The sequence below is a fragment of the Stenella coeruleoalba genome (assembly GCF_951394435.1).
Source record: "Stenella coeruleoalba genome assembly, chromosome: 12".
Lineage (NCBI taxonomy): Eukaryota > Metazoa > Chordata > Mammalia > Artiodactyla > Delphinidae > Stenella > Stenella coeruleoalba.
Genome location: NC_137158.1, coordinates 76,099,539 through 76,112,721, shown reverse-complemented (window position 1 = coordinate 76,112,721; position 13,183 = coordinate 76,099,539). Strand labels below are relative to the sequence as shown.

General features: G+C 41.4%; 1 protein-coding gene and 1 pseudogene across 4 annotated transcripts in view; both read right to left on the bottom strand.

Annotated features, from left to right (window-relative positions):
- Positions 1-7,590, bottom strand: part of ESR1 (estrogen receptor 1) — a 393,643-nt gene extending 386,053 nt beyond the window's left edge. For all 3 annotated transcript variants that reach the window (XM_079939174.1, XM_079939176.1, XM_079939177.1), the window contains exon 1: positions 6,824-7,590. The gene's annotated coding sequence lies outside the window, so the exon portion shown is untranslated. The remainder of the gene's footprint in view (positions 1-6,823) is intronic.
- Positions 1-12,575, bottom strand: part of LOC307195506 (ubiquitin-conjugating enzyme E2 E1-like) — a 103,271-nt pseudogene extending 90,696 nt beyond the window's left edge. Inside the window, exon 1 of the transcript in view lies at positions 12,560-12,575. The product of the transcript in view is annotated as a ubiquitin-conjugating enzyme E2 E1-like (transcript). The remainder of the gene's footprint in view (positions 1-12,559) is intronic.
- Between the last annotated feature and the right edge of the window lie 608 nt (positions 12,576-13,183).

Below are 13,183 nucleotides of genomic sequence, written 5' to 3'. Positions count from 1 at the left end.
ACACTCTTCTATGAATATTCTCCTCCACAAACTAGACTTGAAGTACCTCTTTGCTGGATTTGTGAAGCCTAAGTAACCTGGAGGAATACACCAGCAAACCAACGTGAGCAGTGTTCTTCATGCTGAATGTTATGATGTCACCCTGTCCCTGTACTTTTCTACTTAAAATACGATGCCCAGGCATGGCCCACCAGGGAGCATTCTCAGGAGTGGAGTATTATCACTTGAGATTTATTGTAACTGAAATTAAATTATTTAGTGTGCTTCCCCCCCCAACTCCCAACCTCCAATAAGTCGTTGCCTTTTCTTGTTTTTTCTTTTAATTGGTATCCTTGCCTTTTATTTACCCTTAGAAGAGAAGGAAAAAAAGAGGCAAAAAGAAAGCACAATCTGACCCCTTCCCTTTATCCTCAAATCACTGGATTCATAAGCATAAAACACTTCAGACAGCTGCAAGAGATATCAGAGTCTTCTTTTTCTGGTTAGAGTCCTAAATCAATGGAATGATGACATGTCTTTTATTCCCAGCATAGATGCCCATGGGTTTGACTGTGCTTATATAATATCTCAATTCACTGTTCTAAGTGGAGACTGCTGAAAGCAAGAACTATAGAATCATAAAGCATGGCCACAGAGACCATAGGGCTCCCCTAGTCCAATGCCTTCATTCAACTGATGAGGGAAATGGAGCCTCAAAATTGGACTTGTTCAAACAAAGCTGGAGACATAACACTTTCTGGTTTCAAAAAATATTATGAGGCTACAGTAATCAAAACAGTATTGTACTGGCATAAAGACAAACATATGGACCAACAGAATAGAATAGAGAGCCCTGAATAAATCAGCACATACACAGTTGATTGATCTTCAACAAGGTTGCCAGGAATACACAATGGGGAAATGATTGCTCTTCAAGAAATGGTGTTGGGAAAACTGGATATCCACATGGAAAAGAATGACATTGGATGCTATCTTACCTAGTAACAAAAATCGACTCAAAATGGATTGAAGACTTAACTGTAAGACCTAAAACTGTAAAACTCCTAGAAGAAAATGGGGGAAAGTTGCATGACATTGGTCTTGCCAATATTTTATTGGATATGACACCAAAAGCACAGGCAACAAAAACAAAATAAACAAGTGGAACTGCATCAAACTAAAAAGCATCTGCACAGGAAATAATCAACAGAGTGAAAAGACAACCCATAGGATGGAAGAAAATATTTGCAAACGGAATATCTGATAAAGAGTTAATCTACAAAATATGTAAGGAGCTCATACAACTCAATATCAGAAAGACAATCCAATTTTTTAAGGGACTTAGAACTTGAATAGACATTTCTCCAAAGACATACAAATGGCCAGTGGATACATGAAAAAATACTCATCATCACTGATCATCAGAGAAATGCAACTCAAAACCACAATGAAATATCACTTACACCTGTCAGGATGGTTATTATCAAAAACACAAAAGACAAGTACTGGCGAGAATGTGGAGAACCCTTGCACACTGTTGGGAGGAATGCAAAATGGTTTAGCTGCTGTAGAAAACAGTATGGAGGTTCTTAAAAATTAAAATAAAACTACCAGATGACCCAGCAATCTCACTTCTGGGTATACAGCCAAAAGAATTGAAACCAGGATCTGGAAGAGATATTAGCATAACCATGTTCATTGCAGCACTATTCAAAATAGTTTGTTCAACGTGAAAACAACCTAAAAGTCCACCAAGAGATAAATGGATTAAGAAAATGTGGTATAAACATACAATGGAATACTATTCAGCCTTTAAAAAAGAGTAAATTTTACAATATGTGGCAATATGGTTGGACCAAAAGGAAGTGAAATAAGCCAGTTACAGAAACACAAGTACTGCGTGATTCTGCTTATGTGACGTATCTAAAATAGTCAAATTCATAACATCAAAGACTGGCATGGTGGGGCTTCCCTGGTGGCGCAGTGGTTGAGAGTCCGCCTGCCGATGCAGGGCACGCGGGTTCGTGCCCCGGTCCGGGAAGATCCCACATGCCGCGGAGCGGCTGGGCCCGTGAGCCATGGCCGCTGAGCCTGCGCGTCCGGAGCCTGTGCTCCGCAACGGGAGAGGCCACAACAGTGAGAGGCCCGCGTACCGCAAAAAAAAAAAAAAAAAAAAAGACTGGCATGGTGGTTACAGGGGCTGGAGAGAGGAGGAAATGGGAGTTATTAATCAATAGACATAAAGTTTCAGTTAAGTAAGCTCTAGAGATCTATCATACAACATTGTACCTCAGGATCAAGGAATATGTCAGGCTCTCTCGAACACAATTATGTACCGAACATCTCAGGACCTCCCACAGCACTAGAGTGAAGCCGGCACAAAGCCCATCATTGCACTTGAGGCACTCTCGGTCTGGTTGGGAGCAGAGACTCTGGACAGACCTTAATACACCACAGCTCATTCCTTAAATAAAATCAGGGAAAAAATTAACAGTGTGTATCAAGTTGAACTGCATTGGATTCTGAGTAACTCTAATCTCTAAATATCCTTTAGTAAAATTTGATGCAAGGGGAGCCTGGAGGTGAGGTAAAAGGCTTTGGGGAAGAGTTTTGTGTTTCTTGCTAAAAGGTACAGAGGCAGCCACCTACGTCCTTTTGTCTTGAGTGGTACCAGTTCCACTTGTTAATTATAGAAACAAAGATAAGCAAAAAAAAAAAAAAAACAGAAAGAAATTTGTATCTGTATTTGTCACATAGTTTTAAAATGAAGTATATTAAAATGGATTATCAGATGTGATGTGACCGTCTTTATTTACTGTACATGGTTTTAAGGAAATGAACGCTGACAGATGATGGCCATAGTAAATAAAGATGAGCGTACAAAAGACAAATGTTTTCTGTGAGATAAACTCAAAATTACTTGCAGATTTCTTTGTATCTTTTTAGAAATTCTGAAAGGAAATACCCCATTGAGACGATTTCTACGAACAGCAGAGGGAGGAAGGGTCTCAGAAATGCAGATTATCCATTTGTGAAAGTGCTTGAAGGGCTCCTGAACCAACCTAGAGGAAGAGGTATGTTTGGAGAGCTTGCTCAGCTGCTGGCTATCTGATAAGAGAACAGTTTGATGGAATCAGAGGAAAAAGAAATGCCAAAACCCCAGTGGCAATCTACTATCCCAGCAAAGGGCAAGGACCTAGACCAGGAGCCGTAACTACTCAGACTTAGCAAGTCTTACACTTGTCAGTTTCCCTAAGCTGTCATTTTGTTGGGGCCTGTCTCTTCCCCCTGGTGACTGCGAGTTCCCACAAGGGGCTGTGCGTTTTCTTCAAGGCATCGAGAAAGAGGAGGTGGAAGACTGTGCCCCATTTGTATTCATTCTTAGCAGGAAACCTCAAAGAATGGAGAGTTGGGGATGGCTATAAAGAGTGAAGTCAGCTGAAGCTCCCGGAGGCCGAGGTTAGGAAAATGAAGCTCCAGGTGTGCTGCTGAACCAGTCTTTGTGGTTTTTTACAACAGAACGGCAAGGGCAGCTCCTAGCCACTTGTCTTCTCAGAGAAGTCAGGGAGCATCCCGAACACTGCAGGGATGCCCCCCGGGAGAGGATTACTCAGAGAGGGAACAGGCTGACTCCCAGCCTACCTGCCACTATCCTGCCAAAGCCCCACCCCTTCTGCCCACCCTATTCACAAGCTTTACCACATGCTCCGGAGGCCAAGACTCTCCACCCACACCTCCACCACTGCACACACTCTCAGGTCTTTGGAACATAAACCAACCCACCTCTCATACCCACTTCATAGCCCCACACCAGGGCCACTCTCATTCACATGGTGACAAGATTAGACATGTAACTAAGTCATTATTTATGCATTCCATATGTAAAACTTGTATTTCATAAAACTGAACTTTTTATAAAGGTCTTCTACGTCCATTATTTAATTTAATCCTCATGAATGGCCATAAAACTTCTGTAACTCAGATATCATTATTCCCCTTTTATAGATGAAGATACCGAGGCCTGGAGAGGGTATGATATTATCTCTTGTCAGCCCTAGATGCTCAACTTGCTTCTCCAAGGCAAGGATCATAATGATCAAAAACTTTAGAAATGAATATTTTGTCAAATGATGACTGAGAGCATGGGCTTGGGAAACAGAGAAGCTTATCTTCAAGTCTTAGAACTGTCATTTATAAAGCCATCTACCATTGGACACTTTACCTAACTTTGCAAAGCCTTAGTGTCCTCAATTGTTAAATTGGAATCATACTATTGTTTACCACTTGAGGCTGTAGTGAGGATTAAATGTGATCATGCCTTTAAAAAGCATTGTACAAAACAAGAGCTCCCTAAACGGGAATTGTTAATATTCAATATAATTGCTGTCCCTACCACCTCATGGGCATGAAGTATTTGTTATACAGCCAGTGAGGGAGAGACCATCCCAGGTCTTTGGCATCACACTGAATGAGAAGTCAGGGTACAACTCCACACGTGCATAGACTCAGGTTTTGCCCAACCACCAAGCAAAACACTTCTTTGGACAGCAAAATGAATGTGAAGCATTTGTACCAAGTTTCATACATACTTGTCTCAGCAAGTATTTGCCCATTTTCTTTGCTACTCTTCTTATCACAAATGGATGTGACTATCCTTAGGGTCACAAAGGAAAAGAAGTCATGATGGAGGGTAGGATATTAAGGGTTTCTGCACCTTCTCTTCCAACACTTTATGCTCATTACAGAAGCAGCAGCATTGCAACTGTGGCATGCTCAGCTGGCTGCATTTGTTGCCTTTTTTTTCAGGTCAAGTTCCCTGTTATGGTCCAATGGATGCAAACTCCTAGTGTCTGTGGTGCTGACCATGAGGTCTGGTCATTTATTCCTCCAACATCTATTATCAGATACTGTACTAGGCTTGGAATAAAAATGACTTCATTATATTTAGTTTCTAACACGCGAGGACCGCATTGAGTGGTTTAATATCATTTATTCCACACAATTAGATCCAGTGGCCACTCTTATTATCCCTACTTTGCAGATGAGAACTTTGAGGGCAGAGGTTAAGTATCACAACTGGAAGGTGATGGGAGCTATGGCTTGGACCCAGCAGTCTCCTGTGGATTTGAATTGAACTACTGAGTATCTGAATCCTCCCCAGAGAGTTCCTGCTAGGGGAGACCTGAGCAGAAGCTTTCCAGCAAGATATTTTTAGGGGTGAATAGATAATGCAAGCCTCTGCATCCTGACTCTTCCAGATTGTGAAAGAAAAAAATTTGACACTCCTTAGAAAGAATCATAAACTCATTGATGTGCAAGGTTTTGTCGGGGTCCAGTAGGAATGACCCAAAGGAAGTCTACTGAGATGTTGCCCAGAAGGCAAGCTCACCGTCCTCACCATCACCTTCCTCAAAAGCCACCTGTTAAGTACCTGCATCGAAAACTAGCACTTTATTACACTCTGGGCAGGGTGTAATAGTAATGGGCAGGACCACTTCTCAACCAGTACGGGTGAAACATGGCTATGAATATTTTACAAAACTGTGGATGGTGTGTTCAGAGGTGGGTCACTCTCATCCTTGCCTATTAATCTTTGCAGCCAATCTGCAACCATAAACCAGAGCTGTTCTCTGTTTCTGGCAAACCGAAGCCTAACTACCAGGCCCTCAGCCCCAGCAGTTGTTCTGATCAACTGGACTCAATGAATACAGACAGATACTCAGAGAAGCTATAGAAAACCTCATAAAAATGTTTAGCAGACATGCGGTGCAAATATTTATATTGTAGAGAGGTTTGGAGTGGGTGCTAGGAAGAAGGAAGGAGGCAGTTAGCTCTACATCCTAAACTGAATGAAAGATAGAGTTAACCGAAGTGAAAGATAATTGTTGCACTTTGTCCTTGCTGCAAGTTTGAGATGCCTGAGCTTTATCATTTTCCTGCCATAAAACAAAACAAATATCTCTAAGAAAAATATCCTGCTAGGAAATATGACCCTTATATTCATATTCAAATTTTTGCTTTTTTCCCCCTCCATGTTATCTCTGATAATTACATTATTTTTATTCCTAATTTCTTTAAAATCTAACACTCTGTATGGTATTACATCTAACCTCTGGAATAGTATAGCCACGTGTGTTAAAGCCTAGTGAGCAGTCTTCGTAGGATATTCACAAAATTGGAGAAACATTTGCTTTGGAGAAATAAGAAGGGGGTGGAAGGAGTAGAAATGGGGTCTGAAGCCTAGATCTCAAAAGTGCCCACCTAATTTCCCTTCCTTTGTCTCTCGGTTCATGTTAAGATAAAACTCGAATACTTCTTCTACCTCATCTTCATAAGTTCACTCTCAACATTAATATACACCATACACATGATATATGTGATACATACATTGCATTCAAAACCAGATGAGTTTCCCAGCAACCTCGTGCGTGGAGTTGCTCTGCAAACCTATTAGATCTGGCCCAGAAAGCCAATAGAAATCTGGCACCTTTGAACAGGAATCATTGCCGTGATCCAAGTCCTGATAAAGCCCAATCCTTACATTAAGGTTATAAAAAAAAAATCATGTTGGCTTCTATGGGCATGTCTGGGAGAGCAAAAACTGGTTACCCTCTTGACACAGCACAAAACTTAGAACTCAACGTGCATTTCCTGAAACGTGTGGCAATTCCTCTAACCAAAATGAAAGTAGGCTGCCCTGTCCTTTGTGACTGCCACATCATTACTCAAGTAGCACTCTGCTTGTGGTGGGGAGACATTTATGTGCATACCATCCCCTGTAAAAAGCGACCGGGAGTTTTTTACAGGGGAGCAAACTGAGGCAGCAAGACCCCAAAGAACTTACCTGAAATCACAGGGCACTTTAAGGACAGGGTGGCTGACTTTTGGATTTTGCTAGATGGCGTAGCTTTTCAGAAAACTTGACTGCCTCCAGGAAGCAAATAATGGCTTATTCAGATTGCTTAGTTCAAACGCACATAAGTTACGGCACCAAAGATTAAGAAAACAGGTAGCGTGTTCATGCTAGTCCGTGATCAGGCCAATTAATAACTTTTGAGATTCTGCCGCATTCCAATAATCCAGAACTTCCTAGCTAGAGCTGGATCAAATAAATAGGCGTTATCTGGGACAGGCAGACAGCCTGTCAGTGCTGTACTAAGAAAAGGGTAGTCGGGTTGCCCTCTGACTCAGCTGAATATTATTCGAAAAGTGAATTTTCACTGTACCAAGTTTAGATTTAACATTTTAACGTCGTAGAAATGCTTGCCAGTAACTTTGCAAAATATCCCTGGAGCATTAAGAGAAAAATGAACATCTTTTCATAGGAGAGGGAAGCTCTAAAGTTACATCATGCTTGTAAATAGTAGCACATATAACAAAAAGAAAAAAATATATTGAGAAGAAGAAATAGGAGTACCTACTTGAGGAGAAGAATGTCACTGAAAGACTGTCTTCTTATGCTATAGAAGGGGCAAGGGAAAGGAACATTAACCTTTCAAGCCCGTTAAGGAGCTTCTGAGCATGGAGCCTTTATTTTCAGTTTTGGTGAAAGCTGTTCTGAGGCAGTAGACAGGAGGCTGTTATGACCATGAAATTAGGAAATGTGGGAACTCAAAAATAAAGAACTAGCACCACCATTTGACTAGGAGTGGAAACATCTCCCGTACAAAAGAGAGGAGGGGGTGGCCTTTCTTTCTCCACATGAGGCCCGTTTCTAACTATCTTAGCACTTGGGTCAAGGTAGACGTCTCACAAGGGTGTAAGTCCTCTGTTAATCTGCCTGAAAATTTTTTTAATGTAATCCAGCTGATTTTCTCTTCACTACTAATGAAGCTTGAAGTCTAGACAGGCATGCTGAGTTGGAAAAATAATAACAATCAAGGATTCATTCAGCACATCAATTTTGTTGGTCCCAGATTAGTTAAGGAGTCGGGACACCTGTTTGGTGAGCGTTTTCGTATCTTTCTCTTTCAGCATTGACTCAAGGACTCTGCACGTCTGGTCACTGATGAATTAGGTTCTGGACTTCAGTATCCTGCAGAGGTTAGCTTCTCTCTGACTCCGAAGCCATTCCTCTGCCACCTGATCTTCCCATGAACAGCTGGCTTTCCTCCAGCCATTTAAGAGTTTGTGGCATGTTCTGTTTTGTTTCATTTGCATGGGTAGTATGTATTCTAAAGGATTTTTTTTTGAACATATTAGATTTTTCTGCTCAAGTCCGAAGAAAGGCTGGTTTTTCTGCAAGTGAGAATGGTGGAAGAGAGGTTGAAGAAGAGGAGGCTCTCTTGCTCACGGGCTTTCTAGAATCTCCAAGTGCAGGCTGACATCTGTAGGGCAAGCCATGCATCTCAAAACTGGCTTAGGAGAGAAAATCAAAATTCTCACAATCAATGCTTTAAAACATTTAGAAACAAAGGCTCTTAATTGTCTTCCATCATCTCTATACTTGCAAGTTAGCCTGTAAAATAATTTGAATATGCAAATTTGTCTGAGATTAATTTCCACATAGAGCTGGACATATTTTAGGTAATATGTAAAGTATTTCATTTTGACTTAAGAAACATAGAATTTCAACAAGATGCACTTACCAAAAAACCCATCATGTATACTAATGCATTGTGGCAGTTTTATTAGCTTTTTATTATTTTTATTATGACTTGTGGCAAAAGGTAAATTATTTACTAAAATGTTTTGAACACTTAAAACATTTTGAAAGCAAAATATTTTTTTCGAAATTAATTAAATCCTATAGTTATTTGATTTGTCAGAATGGGTGAGGTATGCTTTTCAAATAGCATTTAGCCACCTGTTAAAATCAGCTGTGCACCTCAATACAGAGAAGAAAATTATTTAGAGCAACATTTCTCAAAATAGGACATCTGGTGAATTCTGAAGGTTATGGATTCTTTTCTACTCATTAGAAAATTTAAATGTATAATATACAATTCAGATAAAATAAAAATTAGGTCAATCATCCTTCAAAGACTATTACTGACATTCATTTGTATTCTAATATGTGCTTTCTCAAGTGGGAGAGTACAAACAACAGCAAAAGCCTTCTGAGCAGGCACTAGAGGTCAATACTATTCTAAGCACTTTCATGACAACTCAATGAGGTAAGTACCATTGCAAACCCATTATACAGATGAGGAAACCGTAGGATACCAAGGTGAAGTACCTACCCCAACATTTTATAGCTGGAGTCATGGTTCAAACTCAGGTGGTCTGACTCAATCACCAAAGCTTTTAACACTCCACTGCAGAATCAAAACCAGCACATGGTGGGAACACAAATGTTTTACATGTATCATTGGAAGAAAAAATTGAGAAGTTATCAGTGAATGGGTAAGAACATGTTTCTACAGATTGATATAGAAAGGTTACTATGAATCATCTTAAAGTTTATCATGCTAATGAAAACACTAAAAATAAAAATGTCTGCTTGGACTGACATTGTTTTAAAATATTCTGTGCTTTCTTCTAGAAAAAAAAAATCTCCTTTGAGGAAAAGTTTCTAATTAAATTGTGTTCACCATTGTTAGATAGACTGAATAATGAAAAAACAAATAGGAAGAAAAGAACAATGTAAGGGAAGCAGCGTGATACAGTGTAATTGAAACCAACACGGTGCAAAGTTAATCTCATAAGTATAATTCAAAGAGAAGTATCACACCTTTATGCCTAATTCCCTCACATGCATTTTACAAGTGAAAAATGAAGCCTTTTATTTCATCGAAGTCAGGTTATCCACTATATCTTTACTTTTTAAAAATCAACATACACATTCCCTTAAGTGGCATGCTGTTTGTTAAGAAATACAGAACAAGGAAGTTCTAGATCTTTCCAGGTTCCAACTTTTTTTTTTTTTTTAAATACTTCTCATTCCAGAAGTGATCACTAACAGCCTGGTCTTCACAAGCAAAGTAAAGCAGAAAATTGATGCAATCTGTCTGGGTCATTCAAGCAAAATTCTGCTGTGATCTGGGTGATTCAGGTTAAAATAAAACTCAGGTTTTTGATTTGGAGTGGTTTTGTCTGATGCCCCAGGCAATAGCAGAGTTTGTGACTCAATTACATAGTTAATTGTCCAAATTCTTTGTTTGCCCTTATTAGCAAAGATGTTTGCTTTGGGCGGCGCTCTAAGTATGATTTCATCGGATTCTGAAGGCAGCCCTGCACATTCAGTTGGCCTCGTGAAGAGAAATCAAAATTGAAACTCTGCCTTGAGATACCAGTCAGTACCCAAGCACCCACTCACTCAGCTCTCTAAGGGCAATTGCCCTGCCCTCAGCTCCTGTTGCCTAGACAACCAAGTCACATCCACATGATCCTCAGCCCCACCTCAGATAGAGCTAATTGGATCAGAGATAAGCATCTAATCCAGATGGGCGGGGACCAAGGACATGGCCTAATGTGAAAAGATGAACTTGAGCAATCATATTCAGCTCTCAGGATGTATGAATTTTGGAAATCTAGACTGAGATAGCGAGACACACAGGCAGGAAGGATGTCTTGGGGTAGACTGGAGGCCACAGTTAGCAAAGGCCCTTAGCAAATGAAGTTACGTGAGGACAGAGAAACCCAATGGCCAAGATGAACAAATATGGGGCTCTGGGCCCATGAGCGTGTGGCAGGGTCTGTACAGCTGCGTTGGTCACTGGCCGGGTTGTGAATGTCACACAAATTCTTCCATAACCCTTATTACCAGGTATCCAAGGGAGTCTCTGTTCCTTGCCATAAAAACCTGTAACTAAAGCACTCATCCCGGATCACAGGTGGTAGTTTGTGTAGCAGAAGGCAGACTGTCCAGCAGTCCTGGTTTCAATGTACAGGTCCAGGGTATTTGAAAACAGAGCCTTAATAGAACCAATACCTGGTGACTCAAATTGAAACTCTCTAGTTGAAGCTTATAGGGATAAAGATAGTCTCTTTCTCAAAAAAGAAAAAAAAAAAAAAAAAGAAGGACCAACTTCCTTCAGATAACAAAGATGTTAGGCAGAAAATACTTTTGCAAAAAGATAACAAATTCAATTAAACCTTACCCTTCATCTCTAGAAAGGCCTTTAAAATTTCCCTTCATAAATCACATGCCTCTTCTTTATATAGAAAAAGATATATAGCAAGTCACAAACATCTCATGTGAAGAAATAATTATTGAAAAAACTTCTGGTAGAAGAATAAATGGGCTTTTATACTGATAGGGGTGACAAAGGAAATAGCATCTGAAGAATACCATGGTTTAAAGTGGAAAAGCTAGGGGCTTCCCTGGTGGCGCAGTGGTTAAGAATCCACCTGCCAATGCAGGGCACATGGGTTCGAGCCCTGGTCCGGGAAGATCCCACATGCCGCGGAGCAACTAAGCCCGTGTGCCACAACTACTGAGCCTGCACTCTAGAGCCCTCGAGCCACAACTACTAAGCCCACGTGCCACAACTACTGAAGCCCGCGTGCCTAGAGCCCGTGCTCCACAACGAGAGAAGCCACCACAATGAGAAGCCCGTGCACCGCAACGAGGAGTAGCCCCCTCTCGCTGCAACTAGAGAAAGCCCGCGCACAGCAACGAAGACCCAATGCAGCCAAAAATAAATTAAATAAATAAAAAATTTTTTAATCTTTAAAAAAAGAAAAGTGGAAAAGCTAGTCACTCTGCTGAGCAAAGAAAATCTCTCCGTGACCCTCCTTACTCCCCCAAGTCCCTGCCCCTCCATCTTCTCCCCAGACATCAGTCCCTGACCACTGCTCAACCCCATCTGTCTCGGTTGCCAGATACACAAACACACACACGCTTCTCCTTGGTGGGAAGCGAGGTCTCAACTAGCATTCGGAGAAGGTTGGCCCTTCCAGGAGTTTATTTTCATGGAGTAATAGGAGAACTTCTAAGGGGAAAAGAGAACCCCACAAATGTCATGCAAGGCCAAGGAGCCAGGGCCAGAGGAAAAGGGTTTTTAAATACAGCACAGATTTGTCACTGTTTGTCAAGTGTACTGCAAGAACAGGCTGCTATAAAAAGCAGAAGAAAAATCTCTGTAAGACATTGAGAGCAAAGGGAAGCCTTGATTCCTAAACCACATGACAACTAGGAGTGAGCTGCTCTCCCCACTGGAGGATCCGGCCACCTAAGCAGCAGGTGAACCCAGCCCTCATTGGCGCCTCTGATTGGCACCAGCGGCAACCGCCTTGGCTTCAGCAGGCCTGCAGTGACTCTCAACACCTGGGGCAAGTTCAGCAGCAACTGCTTATTCATCTGGGGACACAGGAAGGAAGAATTTGATAGGACTTCAGCTTGTAAAAAAAAAAAAAGAGTTGATGGAGAACAGAGCAAGAACAATATTATTTTCCTATTGTTTTCATCCTATTTTTTTTCCTGGGCTGGTTTATTCTAGGGAAATATGGATTACAAGAACTTCAGACTCTGTCCCCAAAACATCGTCAGCCTCCATCCCTTCTATTTCCTTCTTCATGTTACTACTCAAGCCTTCTTCAGCTCTGAGCTTGACTACTGCAATAGCATCCTAACAGCATCTGACTGCCTCCAGCCTCTCCTATTTCTGGTCCACTGAACACACCTTCACCAGATTACCTTCCTGACTAATCATCGTCGTCATGTCACTACACGAGCAAATTAAGTGCAAACCACTCACCGTCTCCCCGAGAATCCGGTCCCAGCCCACCTCTTCAGCCTCAAGCTCTGGTCAGGTGGCCTCGTTCCCTGCTCCCAGTATCCCACACATATGTATCGACCTCTTCCCCGTCTGGGTTAGTTATGATCCTACCACTTCTTCAAAGTTCGTCTCAAAGAACATGTTCTCTAGGGGGCCCCTTCCTGATTGCCCACCCACCTCTGAATCCCCGCTGAGCATTGCTTGCACTTGTCGCCTGCAGTGACAAGTACTTAAGAAGCACCTCTTCTATGCCAGGCAAAGATGGATAGACATGGCCTTAAGGAGTTTGTGTCTAGGAGGGATAGACCCTTCAACAGATGAATTGTATGACAACCTAATAACTAATGCATCAGAACTGAAATATAGTTTTCCTGAACACTTGGTAACACTCTTAGGGAAATGAAAATTCAGTCTGGTACTGACTTACTTGTGCATCTCCCACACCTCCTACCACCAACTGATTGTGGTCAATTGCAGGTTACCTGGGAATGTGTCATACTCCACCTAGATCCATGGCAGCAATTCACACAGTGCTGGACACA